At 42.9% G+C, this 21,297-nt stretch overlaps 3 pseudogenes; 2 read left to right on the forward strand and 1 right to left on the reverse strand.

Moving 5' to 3' along the window:
- Positions 1–6,359: 6,359 nt before the first annotated feature.
- Positions 6,360–6,478, reverse strand: LOC134968288 (5S ribosomal RNA; annotated as a pseudogene).
- Positions 6,479–8,892: 2,414 nt separating this feature from the next.
- Positions 8,893–9,011, forward strand: LOC134968289 (5S ribosomal RNA; annotated as a pseudogene).
- Positions 9,012–15,371: 6,360 nt separating this feature from the next.
- Positions 15,372–15,490, forward strand: LOC134968290 (5S ribosomal RNA; annotated as a pseudogene).
- The last annotated feature ends 5,807 nt before the right edge of the window (positions 15,491–21,297 follow it).

Raw genomic sequence — 21,297 nt, forward strand, 5'->3', positions numbered from 1 at the left:
AAAATATTAGATATCGAGGGCTCGAGAATCACTGATGAGAGTTCACGAAAATGGAGAAATAAGAGAAAAGAAAAGACAAGAGAATGGGTGGAGGAGGAAAATAGGGGATCTGCTGCCACCGTTAGACCGGGATAATTACCCCTGAATCAGTGGTGAGAGTCCTGAAGATAGTATAAAGTGAGGAAAAGGAAACGATACTGATAGGTAAAAAAAATTTTTTGAGATTGGTTGATAGACAATGGGCTGCTTGATTGCAGGATGCTGATAGTACCTATGATAAAGGTACTAGGTGTGATAAAAAGCAATTTGTACACAATTAGCAGTCAAATAAATTGATTAGACCCATACATCACCATCAATTTGCTACTATCAGATTATTACAATTATACCAAAATGGTATCAGGTGGAAAAAGAAGGAGAAAATGAACAACAATTTCTTATTTGTGTTCCGCTGTATGCAGAGCTGCAGAAATACTATATAATATGATTGCAAGATGCTGATAGTACCTATGATAAAGGTACTTGGTGTGATAAAGAGCAATTGTACACAATTAGCAGATAATTAAATTGATTGGAACCATGCATCACCATCAATTTGATGCTGACAGATTATTGCACATTGTACCAAAATGGTATCAGGTGAAAAGAGAAAGAGATAATGAACAACAGTTGATTATACAGAGCTGCAGCAATGCTATATAATACGCAGTATAGAGGATAGTGATAAATTGCTCAGCCAAATGATTAGATCAATATTAATGACTGAAAATAAAGGTTTAAACAGTATCCTATGTGGTATTAAGCCGCTAAATGCCGACTATCTGTAAAACGGGTACTTGCAAAAAACAGCTTGATGAATGCTATTAAAATATAAATATGCAAAAAGATGCTGATATTGAGCAGATATTACCCGGAATTGTATGGAACGATCAGTCACTAATATGAGCAGGATACTTTCTGAGTGCGGAATGTCCGTGTCAAAGTCCAGGCAAATTGAAGATGCAGGATACACTGGTTCCCAGGAGCTGAGCAGTTCGTTTATAGCCGCACTGCCGATCAAAGTACCTGATGTATTGTGGAGACGTGGTCAGGTTGGCTGAGGAGAAGAGAGACACAATGTTCCTGGTCCCATCGCGGCAGTATCTAGCGGCGGCGGGTTGATGCAGCGGCTGCTGGGGAAAGAGCGGCTCGTGGTTCAGGATGTCCGGAATCAGCTGTCACACCCAGGCAGTGGGGGTAGGGAACGGAAAACTAGTTTCACCCGTTCACCGGGCTTGATCACTTCCTGTTCCCAGAGGGGATAGTGCAGGCTTTATCTTGCAAGGGAGCTGGTCGTTGTCCAATCAAAAGGGAGGCGTGTCCTGTGTTTGTAAATTGCTGCACAGGTGGAACGGTTGTTCTGTTTAGTATTGGTTCCCTATTATGCTTGCAATTAGTGGCCCATTGCACAAAAGGAAAAAACAGAGAATATGTGTGAGAAATATACAAGGTTGTTAGATAAAAAATGAGCATCTTGCTTATTATATAAGTGGACATAGTGAAAAAATGGAAATAAAAATAAAAATAAATAAAAATAAAATGGGGAAAATTAGCAAAAAAGAATAAATGAATGAAAATAATAAAATTGAAGCTTTCACAAATTGTTTATGAAATATTTAGATGATAAGAATAGATTAAATTTAAGTATACTAAATGATAATTGCTGGAAAAATATGTTAGGACAGCATATCTTGTCTGGAGTTATAAACAAACACGTTGTAAACATTGCATGAGGATATTCATAAATATGTTAATTTGGATTAATAATGCAAGTGACGTCGATGGAAGTGGTGGGAATGATTGTGAGAAAGGATGGTATGGAAAGGATGGGGAGTGAGGTGGAAAGGAATGGGGGGGATGGAGTGGGGGGGGGGGAAAGGCGGGGGAGAGAGGGGGAAGGGGGGAGGGGGTTTAAGATTGTGGGGTGTTGGGATATGGTTGGGGTGTTGTGGTTTGCAGTGTGGTGGGAATGTGTGTGTGGTGTCGAAGGTGATGATCCTGTGTGGGCGAGAAGTATAATGATATGGTGAGATGAGGAAGGGGGGTGGAGATGTAAGGGATAGGAGTGGGTTGACAATGGGAGTGCTGTGTGGAAAGGTGTTAGTAGGTTGTGAAATATGTCGGAATTTGCTGGGTCACTGTAATGGGATGGATGTGAGGTGCATGTGAATGGACTGCGGATGTGATGGTGCCGAGTATGTGGTGGAGGTGGGCGTGAAAGTGCTGATGAAAGAAGGGTGAATGTGATGTGTTATGAATAGGGGTGTACTGGATGTGAGTGTACTGAGGGGTGTAAGGGAAGGAAGCGAGGACACTTGATGGGTGCTATATAGAAAGTAGGTTACAGAAATGCACTGTAATTGATGTATTCATTCAGACCCAATGGTTTGAGACAACCTAACCTGAAAGTCCATTCACTTTCCTTCTTAATAAGTTCTTTGCTTAAGTCACCACCGCGTATGCCTAGATGGACCCTATCTAGGCCAAAGGCGCGCATATCACTTGGTGAGTCATGATGTGCAGCATGGTAGTGTCTGGCTACTGATGTTAGTTTTTTGCCTTTTTGAAGATCTGACGATGAGTTGCGAATGGAGCCCATATGTTCTAAAATCCTAGTTTTGAATTTTCTAGTCGTCATGCCTACATATCGTTGATTGCAAGGACAGGTTAGACAATAGACTACTCCTTGTGTGTCGCAGTTGAAGAAGTGTTGTATGGAAATATCCTTGCCATGTCTGTCCTTGACACAGTCAGTTATCTGTATCTGTGGGCAAGCCTTACATTGCCCACATGGAAAGGATCCCTTAGGGAGTTTGGATTTGGTCATTTCACGTGAAAAATGGCTCTGAACCAACGTGTCTTTGATGTTCTTAGATCTCCTCCAACTGATTTGTAAAGTGGGATCCAATAAAGGTGATAACTCTGGATCCAGATGTAGGACAGGTAGATGTTTCTGAATGGCCTTTTTTAGTAGACGCCATTCGGGACAGAAGGTCCCTACAAATCGAATCTTGGTGTCAGCCTTTTGTTCTTGGAGTTTGTCCTGGAAGATCAGGGATTCCCTGTTGGTTTTTGAAATAGATTGTTGAGCTCTCTTCAGAGAGCGTTTACTGTATCCCCGAGCTTGTAACCTGGTCATAAGTTCTCTACTTTTCTGTTTGAACACCTTCTCCTCTGTGCAGTTGCGTCTAAGACGAAGAAATTCCCCTTTTGGGATGTTTTCAATAGTAGGTGGGAAATGTGAGCTTGTTTGGTGCAATATACTGTTTGTGGCTGTATCCTTACGAAAGAGTTCTGTAGCCAAAGTCCCACTTGTTGTCTTGTAGATATTCAAGTCCAAAAAAGATATCTTGTCTCTGCTGATTGAGTGAGTGAGAAAAATGTTCAAATCGTTTACATTGAGGATGTTAATGAAGTCCAACAGGAGTTTCTCATCTCCTTCCCAGATCACAAAGATATCATCAATATATCTCAGCCAATTGATGATATGTTTTGTGTAGATATGATTATCATCGTTGAAGACTATTGTTTGTTCCCACCAGCCGAGGAACAGGTTGGCGTATGTGGGTGCACAGGCTGCACCCATTGCTGTTCCCCGAATTTGCTGAAAAAATTGGTCACCAAAGGTGAAATAATTTTTATTGAGAACAAAACTCAACATTTCACATAGGAAATCATGAAATACATTTTTTTCTTCCATATCCAGGAAGAATTTGGTGGCTTGTATTCCTTGTGAGTGTGAAATACTGCTATACAGGGCTTCCACATCTAAGGTGACTAGGATACAGTTCTCATTTAGACATATGTCATGTATTTTCCTTAGGAGATCAGAAGTGTCCTTAAGGTAGGAGGGTAATGTCATGACATGGTCTCTGAGATGTAAATCCAGAAATTTGCTTGGGGTTTCCAAGAGTCCCCCATTCCCTGACACTATGGGTCTCCCAGGTGGTTTGTTGATATTCTTGTGTATTTTTGGCAATAAGTAAAAGGTAGGAACCCTGGGATTCGAGACCTCAAGGTATTTAGCCTCTTGTTGTGTGATAGCTCCAGTGGCAAATGCCTCTGTAATCATGTGCATGTATTGCTTGTGGAATTTTATTGTGGGATTAAGTGGCAATCTGATATAACAGGATGTGTCCAACAGTTGTCTCCGTGCTTCCTCTTCATACATTGCGATGGGCCATATGACAATGTTACCACCCTTATCCGAGGGTTTGATAACGGTGTCAGTCCATGTTTTAATCTCTTTAAGAGCTTGTCTCTCTCTGTATTTGAGATTTTTGGTGAGACATCTTTTGCGAGAATTGGTCTGGATCTCGTCAAATTCTTTGGAGACTAGATCCAAAAAGACCCTGATTTCTGGGCTGTTGGTGTCAGGAGGGAAAAAGGTGGACTTCAGTTTGCATGTGGGTCTTATTTTTCGTGAAGCAGGGATGTCCGAGGCTGATTCCATATGCAGCTCCTCCAGTATTTGGATAGCTGTATAATCTTCTTCGGTCAGTGGTGTTATTGATACACTAGGATCCTCCAAAGGTCCTGAATGGCTGGATAGTGAAGTCATAATACTTGAGTCAACAGAGGATTTAGCAAAAAAATTTTTTAATAATAATTTGCGGCCGAAGAGTCTGAGATCCTTCTCCCACAGAAACCTATCAAAGGGTGATGTGGGTGAAAAAGATAGACCCTTGCTAAGAACCTCTAATTGATCTTCCGTAATGATTTTGGTACTGAGGTTGATAATTTGTAATTTGTCGGTAGTTGTCACTTCCTGGTTGTCCGTACCGGATAGTGAGATGTTCTTGGGGTGGTCCAATCTCGCTTGTTTCTGTCTGTGTTTCGTCCCCCCCCTTCTTGTCGGCCTTGTGGCTTGCTTCTGCCTCTGGTATGTTGGCCTCTCCCTAAAAAAGGGTCCTCACTTTTGTTGTATCTATGGGTGTGGGTACTTCCTTCAGGATGTTCCGTGGCGGAGTCTTCACTGTATGATGATTCTAATTCCGAAGAGCTCGGATCTTCTCTAGGTGGTCCTCCTCTAGGACGTGGAGTGGGAGAATGCCAACGAAAGATTTTTCCTAGGGAGAAGTCGTTTTTGTCTCGTAGGAATTTGGTGCGTTTCCTTTCTATAATATTGGTTTCATATATATCCAGATCTTTCTTGTATTTTTCAAATGTGTTTTGGAAAGATAGGTCTTTCTCCCAGGTTTCTAAGTTTTGACCCAATTCTTCGATATTTTTTTCTACTTGATCTAATATCAGATTGTCATGTTTGATCAAGATTAGAATTAGTTCATTAGAACATTTTAATAGGCTGTTTTCCCATTCAGTTTTAAGGTTGTCTGTGGCCAAAGGGAAGGAGGGGAAGATACGTGGTCGTAAGCCTCTGGGTGATAATTTATTTTTGTGGTAGTTTTCTAATGTAGTGATATCCCAGGTGAGCCTAATCCTTTTTTGAAGGTTTTTCTGTAATTTTGATAAATCAGATTTCCAGTCTTTGGGAGTGCTGGGATTGTGGAAGGTATCTGAAAAAATATCTCCAAATTCCTCTACGTTTCTACGTTTGGATGTTAGTTCAGTTTTTAATGAAAATGCTGTCATTGCCTTGAATATAACAATATACAGTGGGGGGAAAAAATGAAAAGAGGAAAGGGAATGTTGTTATAACAGAAGCGACTACTATACAAAAGGAAAGAGATCCTATAGCAAGGTATATAAATCCGTGCAAGGTATGGAAAACTGAGTCTTGGCTCAGTGTACTGAATACATGAATGTATTGGGGGTATACCGCACTGGAGAATGGTAAGGTATCTAATAGATATTGTTAGAACCAAAATACATAATACAACGAGAAAATCTGAGTTTTCTAATGTTATCTTGAGTTTGGTGGTGCACCCTGAGTCAGTGGTAAGACATACAACAAAAGGGAGAGAAGAAGACTCTTTTGTGGGTGCACTCTTGTATGTTTAAGAGGTCTCAGAAGAGACAATAAGTAAAGATTATAAATGAATTTTTAAATATCACTTTTATTAACAATAATTGATAAAATAGTAGAGTTTACTGTCAAAAATTGGAGGTAGGGGTGGGGGGAAGGGTGGGGGGGAGTTGGGGAAAAGAAAGGGGGAACACAGAACGAATTAATTACAGTGTAAATACTGAATATTGTTCTGGAATGCCTGGGTGCGATAATAACAGCTGGAGACCCTGAAAATTGAAGCGTTTTTATTCTCTCATGAGCGATGATGAGGAGACAGATGGGATGATTAAAGATGGAATGAGCAAGATGAATCTGCTGTCAGTGTTAGACGCTGAGCAAAACCGTCCAGGAATTTCTACTAAACTGAGTATTCCTCGAGAGTCTCCCACTCGAGTACTGACCCAGCCCTACACTGCTTAGCTTCCAAGATCGGAAGGATTCGGGCGTTACCAGTGTGGTATGATAGTAGAAAAAATATTAGATATCGAGGGCTCGAGAATCACTGATGAGAGTTCACGAAAATGGAGAAATAAGAGAAAAGAAAAGACAAGAGAATGGGTGGAGGAGGAAAATAGGGGATCTGCTGCCACCGTTAGACCGGGATAATTACCCCTGAATCAGTGGTGAGAGTCCTGAAGATAGTATAAAGTGAGGAAAAGGAAACGATACTGATAGGTAAAAAAAATTTTTTGAGATTGGTTGATAGACAATGGGCTGCTTGATTGCAGGATGCTGATAGTACCTATGATAAAGGTACTAGGTGTGATAAAAAGCAATTTGTACACAATTAGCAGTCAAATAAATTGATTAGACCCATACATCACCATCAATTTGCTACTATCAGATTATTACAATTATACCAAAATGGTATCAGGTGGAAAAAGAAGGAGAAAATGAACAACAATTTCTTATTTGTGTTCCGCTGTATGCAGAGCTGCAGAAATACTATATAATATGATTGCAAGATGCTGATAGTACCTATGATAAAGGTACTTGGTGTGATAAAGAGCAATTGTACACAATTAGCAGATAATTAAATTGATTGGAACCATGCATCACCATCAATTTGATGCTGACAGATTATTGCACATTGTACCAAAATGGTATCAGGTGAAAAGAGAAAGAGATAATGAACAACAGTTGATTATACAGAGCTGCAGCAATGCTATATAATACGCAGTATAGAGGATAGTGATAAATTGCTCAGCCAAATGATTAGATCAATATTAATGACTGAAAATAAAGGTTTAAACAGTATCCTATGTGGTATTAAGCCGCTAAATGCCGACTATCTGTAAAACGGGTACTTGCAAAAAACAGCTTGATGAATGCTATTAAAATATAAATATGCAAAAAGATGCTGATATTGAGCAGATATTACCCGGAATTGTATGGAACGATCAGTCACTAATATGAGCAGGATACTTTCTGAGTGCGGAATGTCCGTGTCAAAGTCCAGGCAAATTGAAGATGCAGGATACACTGGTTCCCAGGAGCTGAGCAGTTCGTTTATAGCCGCACTGCCGATCAAAGTACCTGATGTATTGTGGAGACGTGGTCAGGTTGGCTGAAGAGAAGAGAGACACAATGTTCCTGGTCCCAAGTGATCAAGCCCGGTGAACGGGTGAAACTAGTTTTCCGTTCCCTACCCCCACTGCCTGGGTGTGACAGCTGATTCCGGACATCCTGAACCACGAGCCGCTCTTTCCCCAGCAGCCGCTGCATCAACCCGCCGCCGCTAGATACTGCCGCGATGGGACCAGGAACATTGTGTCTCTCTTCTCCTCAGCCAACCTGACCACGTCTCCACAATACATCAGGTACTTTGATCGGCAGTGCGGCTATAAACGAACTGCTCAGCTCCTGGGAACCAGTGTATCCTGCATCTTCAATTTGCCTGGACTTTGACACGGACATTCCGCACTCAGAAAGTATCCTGCTCATATTAGTGACTGATCGTTCCATACAATTCCGGGTAATATCTGCTCAATATCAGCATCTTTTTGCATATTTATATTTTAATAGCATTCATCAAGCTGTTTTTTGCAAGTACCCGTTTTACAGATAGTCGGCATTTAGCGGCTTAATACCACATAGGATACTGTTTAAACCTTTATTTTCAGTCATTAATATTGATCTAATCATTTGGCTGAGCAATTTATCACTATCCTCTATACTGCGTATTATATAGCATTGCTGCAGCTCTGTATAATCAACTGTTGTTCATTATCTCTTTCTCTTTTCACCTGATACCATTTTGGTACAATGTGCAATAATCTGTCAGCATCAAATTGATGGTGATGCATGGTTCCAATCAATTTAATTATCTGCTAATTGTGTACAATTGCTCTTTATCACACCAAGTACCTTTATCATAGGTACTATCAGCATCTTGCAATCATATTATATAGTATTTCTGCAGCTCTGCATACAGCGGAACACAAATAAGAAATTGTTGTTCATTTTCTCCTTCTTTTTCCACCTGATACCATTTTGGTATAATTGTAATAATCTGATAGTAGCAAATTGATGGTGATGTATGGGTCTAATCAATTTATTTGACTGCTAATTGTGTACAAATTGCTTTTTATCACACCTAGTACCTTTATCATAGGTACTATCAGCATCCTGCAATCAAGCAGCCCATTGTCTATCAACCAATCTCAAAAAAATTTTTTTACCTATCAGTATCGTTTCCTTTTCCTCACTTTATACTATCTTCAGGACTCTCACCACTGATTCAGGGGTAATTATCCCGGTCTAACGGTGGCAGCAGATCCCCTATTTTCCTCCTCCACCCATTCTCTTGTCTTTTCTTTTCTCTTATTTCTCCATTTTCGTGAACTCTCATCAGTGATTCTCGAGCCCTCGATATCTAATATTTTTTCTACTATCATACCACACTGGTAACGCCCGAATCCTTCCGATCTTGGAAGCTAAGCAGTGTAGGGCTGGGTCAGTACTCGAGTGGGAGACTCTCGAGGAATACTCAGTTTAGTAGAAATTCCTGGACGGTTTTGCTCAGCGTCTAACACTGACAGCAGATTCATCTTGCTCATTCCATCTTTAATCATCCCATCTGTCTCCTCATCATCGCTCATGAGAGAATAAAAACGCTTCAATTTTCAGGGTCTCCAGCTGTTATTATCGCACCCAGGCATTCCAGAACAATATTCAGTATTTACACTGTAATTAATTCGTTCTGTGTTCCCCCTTTCTTTTCCCCAACTCCCCCCCACCCTTCCCCCCACCCCTACCTCCAATTTTTGACAGTAAACTCTACTATTTTATCAATTATTGTTAATAAAAGTGATATTTAAAAATTCATTTATAATCTTTACTTATTGTCTCTTCTGAGACCTCTTAAACATACAAGAGTGCACCCACAAAAGAGTCTTCTTCTCTCCCTTTTGTTGTATGTCTTACCACTGACTCAGGGTGCACCACCAAACTCAAGATAACATTAGAAAACTCAGATTTTCTCGTTGTATTATGTATTTTGGTTCTAACAATATCTATTAGATACCTTACCATTCTCCAGTGCGGTATACCCCCAATACATTCATGTATTCAGTACACTGAGCCAAGACTCAGTTTTCCATACCTTGCACGGATTTATATACCTTGCTATAGGATCTCTTTCCTTTTGTATAGTAGTCGCTTCTGTTATAACAACATTCCCTTTCCTCTTTTCATTTTTTCCCCCCACTGTATATTGTTATATTCAAGGCAATGACAGCATTTTCATTAAAAACTGAACTAACATCCAAACGTAGAAACGTAGAGGAATTTGGAGATATTTTTTCAGATACCTTCCACAATCCCAGCACTCCCAAAGACTGGAAATCTGATTTATCAAAATTACAGAAAAACCTTCAAAAAAGGATTAGGCTCACCTGGGATATCACTACATTAGAAAACTACCACAAAAATAAATTATCACCCAGAGGCTTACGACCACGTATCTTCCCCTCCTTCCCTTTGGCCACAGACAACCTTAAAACTGAATGGGAAAACAGCCTATTAAAATGTTCTAATGAACTAATTCTAATCTTGATCAAACATGACAATCTGATATTAGATCAAGTAGAAAAAAATATCGAAGAATTGGGTCAAAACTTAGAAACCTGGGAGAAAGACCTATCTTTCCAAAACACATTTGAAAAATACAAGAAAGATCTGGATATATATGAAACCAATATTATAGAAAGGAAACGCACCAAATTCCTACGAGACAAAAACGACTTCTCCCTAGGAAAAATCTTTCGTTGGCATTCTCCCACTCCACGTCCTAGAGGAGGACCACCTAGAGAAGATCCGAGCTCTTCGGAATTAGAATCATCATACAGTGAAGACTCCGCCACGGAACATCCTGAAGGAAGTACCCACACCCATAGATACAACAAAAGTGAGGACCCTTTTTTAGGGAGAGGCCAACATACCAGAGGCAGAAGCAAGCCACAAGGCCGACAAGAAGGGGGGGGACGAAACACAGACAGAAACAAGCGAGATTGGACCACCCCAAGAACATCTCACTATCCGGTACGGACAACCAGGAAGTGACAACTACCGACAAATTACAAATTATCAACCTCAGTACCAAAATCATTACGGAAGATCAATTAGAGGTTCTTAGCAAGGGTCTATCTTTTTCACCCACATCACCCTTTGATAGGTTTCTGTGGGAGAAGGATCTCAGACTCTTCGGCCGCAAATTATTATTAAAAAATTTTTTTGCTAAATCCTCTGTTGACTCAAGTATTATGACTTCACTATCCAGCCATTCAGGACCTTTGGAGGATCCTAGTGTATCAATAACACCACTGACCGAAGAAGATTATACAGCTATCCAAATACTGGAGGAGCTGCATATGGAATCAGCCTCGGACATCCCTGCTTCACGAAAAATAAGACCCACATGCAAACTGAAGTCCACCTTTTTCCCTCCTGACACCAACAGCCCAGAAATCAGGGTCTTTTTGGATCTAGTCTCCAAAGAATTTGACGAGATCCAGACCAATTCTCGCAAAAGATGTCTCACCAAAAATCTCAAATACAGAGAGAGACAAGCTCTTAAAGAGATTAAAACATGGACTGACACCGTTATCAAACCCTCGGATAAGGGTGGTAACATTGTCATATGGCCCTTCGCAATGTATGAAGAGGAAGCACGGAGACAACTGTTGGACACATCCTGTTATATCAGATTGCCACTTAATCCCACAATAAAATTCCACAAGCAATACATGCACATGATTACAGAGGCATTTGCCACTGGAGCTATCACACAACAAGAGGCTAAATACCTTGAGGTCTCGAATCCCAGGGTTCCTACCTTTTACTTATTGCCAAAAATACACAAGAATATCAACAAACCACCTGGGAGACCCATAGTGTCAGGGAATGGGGGACTCTTGGAAACCCCAAGCAAATTTCTGGATTTACATCTCAGAGACCATGTCATGACATTACCCTCCTACCTTAAGGACACTTCTGATCTCCTAAGGAAAATACATGACATATGTCTAAATGAGAACTGTATCCTAGTCACCTTAGATGTGGAAGCCCTGTATAGCAGTATTTCACACTCACAAGGAATACAAGCCACCAAATTCTTCCTGGATATGGAAGAAAAAAATGTATTTCATGATTTCCTATGTGAAATGTTGAGTTTTGTTCTCAATAAAAATTATTTCACCTTTGGTGACCAATTTTTTCAGCAAATTCGGGGAACAGCAATGGGTGCAGCCTGTGCACCCACATACGCCAACCTGTTCCTCGGCTGGTGGGAACAAACAATAGTCTTCAACGATGATAATCATATCTACACAAAACATATCATCAATTGGCTGAGATATATTGATGATATCTTTGTGATCTGGGAAGGAGATGAGAAACTCCTGTTGGACTTCATTAACATCCTCAATGTAAACGATTTGAACATTTTTCTCACTCACTCAATCAGCAGAGACAAGATATCTTTTTTGGACTTGAATATCTACAAGACAACAAGTGGGACTTTGGCTACAGAACTCTTTCGTAAGGATACAGCCACAAACAGTATATTGCACCAAACAAGCTCACATTTCCCACCTACTATTGAAAACATCCCAAAAGGGGAATTTCTTCGTCTTAGACGCAACTGCACAGAGGAGAAGGTGTTCAAACAGAAAAGTAGAGAACTTATGACCAGGTTACAAGCTCGGGGATACAGTAAACGCTCTCTGAAGAGAGCTCAACAATCTATTTCAAAAACCAACAGGGAATCCCTGATCTTCCAGGACAAACTCCAAGAACAAAAGGCTGACACCAAGATTCGATTTGTAGGGACCTTCTGTCCCGAATGGCGTCTACTAAAAAAGGCCATTCAGAAACATCTACCTGTCCTACATCTGGATCCAGAGTTATCACCTTTATTGGATCCCACTTTACAAATCAGTTGGAGGAGATCTAAGAACATCAAAGACACGTTGGTTCAGAGCCATTTTTCACGTGAAATGACCAAATCCAAACTCCCTAAGGGATCCTTTCCATGTGGGCAATGTAAGGCTTGCCCACAGATACAGATAACTGACTGTGTCAAGGACAGACATGGCAAGGATATTTCCATACAACACTTCTTCAACTGCGACACACAAGGAGTAGTCTATTGTCTAACCTGTCCTTGCAATCAACGATATGTAGGCATGACGACTAGAAAATTCAAAACTAGGATTTTAGAACATATGGGCTCCATTCGCAACTCATCGTCAGATCTTCAAAAAGGCAAAAAACTAACATCAGTAGCCAGACACTACCATGCTGCACATCATGACTCACCAAGTGATATGCGCGCCTTTGGCCTAGATAGGGTCCATCTAGGCATACGCGGTGGTGACTTAAGCAAAGAACTTATTAAGAAGGAAAGTGAATGGACTTTCAGGTTAGGTTGTCTCAAACCATTGGGTCTGAATGAATACATCAATTACAGTGCATTTCTGTAACCTACTTTCTATATAGCACCCATCAAGTGTCCTCGCTTCCTTCCCTTACACCCCTCAGTACACTCACATCCAGTACACCCCTATTCATAACACATCACATTCACCCTTCTTTCATCAGCACTTTCACGCCCACCTCCACCACATACTCGGCACCATCACATCCGCAGTCCATTCACATGCACCTCACATCCATCCCATTACAGTGACCCAGCAAATTCCGACATATTTCACAACCTACTAACACCTTTCCACACAGCACTCCCATTGTCAACCCACTCCTATCCCTTACATCTCCACCCCCCTTCCTCATCTCACCATATCATTATACTTCTCGCCCACACAGGATCATCACCTTCGACACCACACACACATTCCCACCACACTGCAAACCACAACACCCCAACCATATCCCAACACCCCACAATCTTAAACCCCCTCCCCCCTTCCCCCTCTCTCCCCCGCCTTTCCCCCCCCCCCACTCCATCCCCCCCATTCCTTTCCACCTCACTCCCCATCCTTTCCATACCATCCTTTCTCACAATCATTCCCACCACTTCCATCGACGTCACTTGCATTATTAATCCAAATTAACATATTTATGAATATCCTCATGCAATGTTTACAACGTGTTTGTTTATAACTCCAGACAAGATATGCTGTCCTAACATATTTTTCCAGCAATTATCATTTAGTATACTTAAATTTAATCTATTCTTATCATCTAAATATTTCATAAACAATTTGTGAAAGCTTCAATTTTATTATTTTCATTCATTTATTCTTTTTTGCTAATTTTCCCCATTTTATTTTTATTTATTTTTATTTTTATTTCCATTTTTTCACTATGTCCACTTATATAATAAGCAAGATGCTCATTTTTTATCTAACAACCTTGTATATTTCTCACACATATTCTCTGTTTTTTCCTTTTGTGCAATGGGCCACTAATTGCAAGCATAATAGGGAACCAATACTAAACAGAACAACCGTTCCACCTGTGCAGCAATTTACAAACACAGGACACGCCTCCCTTTTGATTGGACAACGACCAGCTCCCTTGCAAGATAAAGCCTGCACTATCCCCTCTGGGAACAGGAAGTGATCAAGCCCGGTGAACGGGTGAAACTAGTTTTCCGTTCCCTACCCCCACTGCCTGGGTGTGACAGCTGATTCCGGACATCCTGAACCACGAGCCGCTCTTTCCCCAGCAGCCGCTGCATCAACCCGCCGCCGCTAGATACTGCCGCGATGGGACCAGGAACATTGTGTCTCTCTTCTCCTCAGCCAACCTGACCACGTCTCCACAATACATCAGGTACTTTGATCGGCAGTGCGGCTATAAACGAACTGCTCAGCTCCTGGGAACCAGTGTATCCTGCATCTTCAATTTGCCTGGACTTTGACACGGACATTCCGCACTCAGAAAGTATCCTGCTCATATTAGTGACTGATCGTTCCATACAATTCCGGGTAATATCTGCTCAATATCAGCATCTTTTTGCATATTTATATTTTAATAGCATTCATCAAGCTGTTTTTTGCAAGTACCCGTTTTACAGATAGTCGGCATTTAGCGACTTAATACCACATAGGATACTGTTTAAACCTTTATTTTCAGTCATTAATATTGATCTAATCATTTGGCTGAGCAATTTATCACTATCCTCTATACTGCGTATTATATAGCATTGCTGCAGCTCTGTATAATCAACTGTTGTTCATTATCTCTTTCTCTTTTCACCTGATACCATTTTGGTACAATGTGCAATAATCTGTCAGCATCAAATTGATGGTGATGCATGGTTCCAATCAATTTAATTATCTGCTAATTGTGTACAATTGCTCTTTATCACACCAAGTACCTTTATCATAGGTACTATCAGCATCTTGCAATCATATTATATAGTATTTCTGCAGCTCTGCATACAGCGGAACACAAATAAGAAATTGTTGTTCATTTTCTCCTTCTTTTTCCACCTGATACCATTTTGGTATAATTGTAATAATCTGATAGTAGCAAATTGATGGTGATGTATGGGTCTAATCAATTTATTTGACTGCTAATTGTGTACAAATTGCTTTTTATCACACCTAGTACCTTTATCATAGGTACTATCAGCATCCTGCAATCAAGCAGCCCATTGTCTATCAACCAATCTCAAAAAAAATTTTTTTACCTATCAGTATCGTTTCCTTTTCCTCACTTTATACTATCTTCAGGACTCTCACCACTGATTCAGGGGTAATTATCCCGGTCTAACGGTGGCAGCAGATCCCCTATTTTCCTCCTCCACCCATTCTCTTGTCTTTTCTTTTCTCTTATTTCTCCATTTTCGTGAACTCTCATCAGTGATTCTCGAGCCCTCGATATCTAATATTTTTTCTACTATCATACCACACTGGTAACGCCCGAATCCTTCCGATCTTGGAAGCTAAGCAGTGTAGGGCTGGGTCAGTACTCGAGTGGGAGACTCTCGAGGAATACTCAGTTTAGTAGAAATTCCTGGACGGTTTTGCTCAGCGTCTAACACTGACAGCAGATTCATCTTGCTCATTCCATCTTTAATCATCCCATCTGTCTCCTCATCATCGCTCATGAGAGAATAAAAACGCTTCAATTTTCAGGGTCTCCAGCTGTTATTATCGCACCCAGGCATTCCAGAACAATATTCAGTATTTACACTGTAATTAATTCGTTCTGTGTTCCCCCTTTCTTTTCCCCAACTCCCCCCCACCCTTCCCCCCACCCCTACCTCCAATTTTTGACAGTAAACTCTACTATTTTATCAATTATTGTTAATAAAAGTGATATTTAAAAATTCATTTATAATCTTTACTTATTGTCTCTTCTGAGACCTCTTAAACATACAAGAGTGCACCCACAAAAGAGTCTTCTTCTCTCCCTTTTGTTGTATGTCTTACCACTGACTCAGGGTGCACCACCAAACTCAAGATAACATTAGAAAACTCAGATTTTCTCGTTGTATTATGTATTTTGGTTCTAACAATATCTATTAGATACCTTACCATTCTCCAGTGCGGTATACCCCCAATACATTCAAATGACTAACCAGTCAGCTAAGGAGCCTATGGTGGGAGGGCTTGATACCCCACACACAGAGGACAAGACACAGAGTGAAGATCTGCTTGATATAACTACAGACCAAGCAGAGATGCTACTACCCAGCTTTCCCTTTTCAGAGATGGAAAATGAAGAAATGGTGAATGAATGCCAGTTCCAAGAAGATGTTGGTGTCAAGGGTACCAAGGAGCTGATAAGGGCCGAGGACTCACCGCTGCAGGTGAGGTCTAGCCTGCCAGTGGCACCTGAACCAGCTGTCCAGTTTGCTATGCTAGGGGAGGCCCAGCAATTATCAATTGAGGGCGTAGAAGACATTTCAGACCCAAGGGAGAGGATAGAGGCTTTTGAGGGGAAAGCACGTGGAGAAGAATTACAGATACTCACTGCTGCCCTGCAGCCAAATTCAGCCCAGTGGTTAAGTGCAGAAGAAGAGCCCCAGCCACTGACTATCCCTGCCAGGTTCCCTGATGCAAGGCTGGTGATGCAGATTGTGCTACCCTGAGATACCTCAGAAGTAGAGGGAGTACATACCCTCCAACACTACCTTTTTAATAGGTACAGTACCTTTTTTTTATGGTCTGTACCGATTTTTGGCTCTCCAAACTTCCATTGAAAGTATAGGATAAGGGGAGTGGCCACGCCCCTTTACCCGTGGCCACGCCCCTTTTTCTAATTTGTACCGATGTTTATGTATAAAATGTTGGAGGGTATGTTACGTCACTCAAAATGGGGGAGGGGGAGGCAAGCCACTATCCAGATGCACCAGAGGTGATGGAGGTGGAGTTCTCAGGGAATATAGTGTTGGGGAGGGAGAGTGAGGACCACAGAGACCAGATCTTATGTATGCAGATCACTCTCCTCTCTGATGCACCAAATATAAAGGGAGTGTTGTCACCCAAAAAGGAGGGTGGTGAGGGAAGCACCTCTGATGATAGGGGTTACCCACCACCAATCAGGAGGTTTAAACCCAGTGCCTGGGATACTGGAGGGGGTCTTAAAAACTGGGAACTGCTGAGCCCAGACCTTCCACCGCCAGATGGAAACGTAAGCCCACACTTGTTTGACCCAGGTGGTCCAGATGTGATGTCTGCCCATCCCAAATGGGTTACTCTTGTCACTGAATCGCAGCGGATGGGAAAAGTAGGGGAGGTTTGTAACGGATGCAGCCCCAGCGGGCTCGTGAGGAGTACTTTTTGCCCGCCTGTTTCTGGATTCAGTGCATAAGTACAAAGGGGCAGGACAGAACTGTGTTATCACCTATACAGCATGCTGCCTGGATTCCCAATAGAACTGTGTAACTGGACATCACATATTATTGTGAAACATAATCCCTCTGTTATATGTGTTTGTGCTTATCAGGGAATAATAGTGGTCATTCCGAGTTGTTCGCTAGCTGAATTTGTTCACTGTGCAGCGACGAGACAAAAAAATGGCACTTCTGCGTATGCGGCGCAATGCTCACACGCGACGTACTATTACAACGAACGATGTAGTTTCACACAGGGTCTAGCGAAGCTTTTCAGTCGCACTGCTGGCCGCAGAGTGATTGATATGAAGTGGGCGTTTCTGGGTGTCAACTGACCGTTTTCAGGGAGTGTTCGAAAAAACGCAGGCGTGCCAGGAAAAAACGCAGGCGTGGCTGGGTGAACGCAGGGCGTGTTTGTGACGTCAAAACAGGAACTGAACAGTCTGAAGTCATCGCAAGCGCTGAGTAGGTTTTGAGCTACTCTAAAACTGCACAAAAAAACTTTGCCGCCACTCCGCGATCCTTTCATTCGCACTTCTGCTAAGCTAAAATACACTCCCAGTGGGAGGCGGCATAGCGTTTGCACGGCTGCTAAAAACAGCTAGCGAGCGATCAACTCGGAATGACCACCAATATCTCTAGCCTAATGTTTTGTGCAGAATGCATATGACGATGTATATATAGTAATGTATTGGTTATTGTGTTATAGTTTGTAAAAATAAGAATTTACTCACCGGTAATTCTATTTCTCGTAGTCCGTAGTGGATGCTGGGGACTCCGTAAGGACCATGGGGAATAGCGGGCTCCGCAGGAGACTGGGCACTCTAAAGAAAGATTTAGTACTATCTGGTGTGCACTGGCTCCTCCCTCTATGCCCCTCCTCCAGACCTCAGTTAAGGAAACTGTGCCCGGAAGAGCTGACATTACAAGGAAAGGATTTTGGAATCCAGGATAAGACTCATGCCAGCCACACCAATCACACCGTACAACTTGTGATAAACTTACCCAGTTAACAGTATGAACAAACAACAGAGCATCAACCAATGGATGCCAACATAACATAACATAACCCTTTATTAAGCAATAACTATATACATGTATTGCAGAAAGTCCGCACTTGGGACGGGCGCCCAGCATCCACTACGGACTACGAGAAATAGAATTACCGGTGAGTAAATTCTTATTTTCTCTAACGTCCTAGTGGATGCTGGGGACTCCGTAAGGACCATGGGGATTATACCAAAGCTCCCAAACGGGCGGGAGAGTGCGGATGACTCTGCAGCACCGAATGGGCAAACACCAGGTCCTCCTCAGCCAGGGTATCAAACTTGTAGAACTTTGCAAATGTGTTTGAACCCGACCAAGTAGCAGCTCGGCAAAGCTGTAATGCCGAGACCCCTCGGGCAGCCGCCCAAGAAGAGCCCACCTTCCTTGTGGAATGGGCTTTCACTGATTTTGGATGTGGCAATCCAGCCGCAGAATGAGCCTGATGAATCGTGTTACAGATCCAGCGAGCAATGGTTTGCTTTGAAGCAGGAGCACCCAGCTTGTTGGATGCATACAGGATAAACAGCGAGTCAGTCTTCCTGACTCCAGCCGTCCTGGCAACATAGATCTTCAAAGCCCTGACTACATCAAGCAACTTGGAATCCTCCAAGTCACGAGTAGCCGCAGGCACCACAATGGGTTCAGATGAAAAGATGACACCACCTTTGGCAGAAACTGCGGACGAGTTCGCAATTCTGCCCTGTCCATATGGAAAACCAGATAGGGGCTTTTACATGACAAAGTCGCCAATTCTGACACACGCCTAGCTGAGGCTAGGGCCAACAGCATGACCACTTTCCACATGAGATACTTTAGCTCCACCGTCTTAAGTAGCTCAAACCAGTGGGATTTCAGGAAAGCCAATACCACGTTAAGATCCCAAGGTGCCGCTGGTGGCACAAAAGGAGGCTGAATATGCAGCACTCCCTTAACAAACGTCTGAACCTCAGGCAGTGAAGCCAGTTCCTTTTGAAAGAAAATGGATAGGGCCGAAATCTGGACCTTTATGGACCCTAATTTTAGGCCCATAGTCACGCCTGACTGTAGGAAGTGCAGGAATCGACCCAGTTCGAATTCCTCTGTAGGGGCCTTCCTGGCCTCACACCAAGCAACATATTTTCGACATGTACGGTGATAATGTTTTGCTGTCACGTCCTTCCTAGCCGTTATCAGCGTAGGAATAACTGCTTCCGGAATGCCCTTTTCTGCTAGGATCCGGTGTTCAACCGCCATGCCGTCAAACGCAGCCGCGGTAAGTCTTGGAACAGACAGGGCCCTTGTTGTAACAGGTCCTGTCTGAGAGGCAGAGGCCACGGGTCCTCTGTGAGCATTTCTTGCAATTCCGGGTACCAAGTCCTTCTTGACCAATCCGGAACAATGAGTATTGTTCTCACTCCTCTTTTTCTTACAATTCTCAGCACCTTTGGTATGAGAGGAAGAGGAGGAAACACATAGACCGACTGGAACACCCACGGTGTTACTAGTGCATCCACAGCTATCTCCTGAGGGTCCCTTGACCTGGCGCAATATCTTTTTAGCTTTTTGTTGAGACGGGACGCCATCATGTCCACCTGTGGCAGTTCCCATCGATTTGCAATCTGCGTGAAGACTTCTTGATGAAGTCCCCACTCTCCCGGGTGGAGGTCGTGTCTGCTGAGGAAGTCTGCTTCCCAGTTGTCCACTCCCGGAATGAACACTGCTGACAGTGCTAGCACGTGATTCTCTGCCCACCGAAGAATCCTGGTGGCTTCTGTCATTGCTACCCTGCTTCTTGTGCCGCCCTGGCGGTTTACATGGGCCTCTGCCGTGATGTTGTCTGACTGAATCAGCACTGGTTGGTTTCGAAGCAGAGGCTCCACTTGACTCAGGGCGTTGTATATGGCCCTTAGTTCCAGGATATTGATGTGCAGACAAGTCTCCTGACTTGACCACAACACATGGAAGTTTCTTCCTTGCGTGACTGCCCCCCACCCACAGAGGCTTGCATCCGTGGTCACCAGGACCCAGTCCTGTATGCCGAATATGCGGCCCTCGAGGAGGTGAGCACCTTGTAGCCACCACAGAAGAGACACCCTGGCCCTGGGGGACAGGGTGATCATCCGATGCATCTGAAGATGCGATCCGGACCACTTGTCCAGCAGATCCCACTGAAAGATCCTCGCATGGAACCTGCCGAAGGGAATGGCTTCGTATGACGCCACCATCTTTCCCAGGACTCGCGTGCAGCGATGCACCGACACCTGTTTTGGCTTTAGGAGGTCTCTGACAAGAGTCACGAGCTCCTGAGCCTTCTCCTCTGGGAGAAACACCTTCTTCTAGTCTGTGTCCAGAATCATGCCCAGGAAGGGCAGACGTGTCGCAGGAATCAGCTGCGACTTTGGAATGTTCAGAATCCAGCCGTGCTGACGCAACACTTCCTGAGAGTGTGCTATGCTGATCAGCAACTGCTCCCTGGACCTCGCCTTTATGAGGAGATCGTCCAAGTATGGGATAATTGCAACCCCTTGCTTCCGAAGGAGCACCATCATTTCCGCCATCACCTTGGTAAAAATTCTCGGTGCCGTGGACAGGCCAAACGGCAACGTCTGGAATTGGTAATGACAGTCCCGTACCACAAACCTGAGGTACTCCTGATGAGGCGGATAAATGGGGACATGCAAGTAAGCATCCTTGATGTCCAGAGACACCATAAAATCCCCTTCCTCCAGGCTTGCAATAGCCGCTCTGAGCGATTCCATTTTGAACTTGAATTTCTTCAGATAAATGTTCAGGGATTTTAAATTGAAAATGGGTCTGACCGAACCGTCCGGTTTCGGTACCACAAACATAGTGGAATAGTAGCCCCTTCCCCGTTAAAGGGGGGGGGGACCTCTACTTTCTGGAGAAAAAGTTTGTGAATTGCCTCCAACACTATCTCCCTTTCCATGGGGGA

Source organism: Pseudophryne corroboree, chromosome 10, assembly GCF_028390025.1.
Source record: "Pseudophryne corroboree isolate aPseCor3 chromosome 10, aPseCor3.hap2, whole genome shotgun sequence".
In the NCBI taxonomy this organism is placed as follows: Eukaryota; Metazoa; Chordata; class Amphibia; order Anura; family Myobatrachidae; genus Pseudophryne; species Pseudophryne corroboree.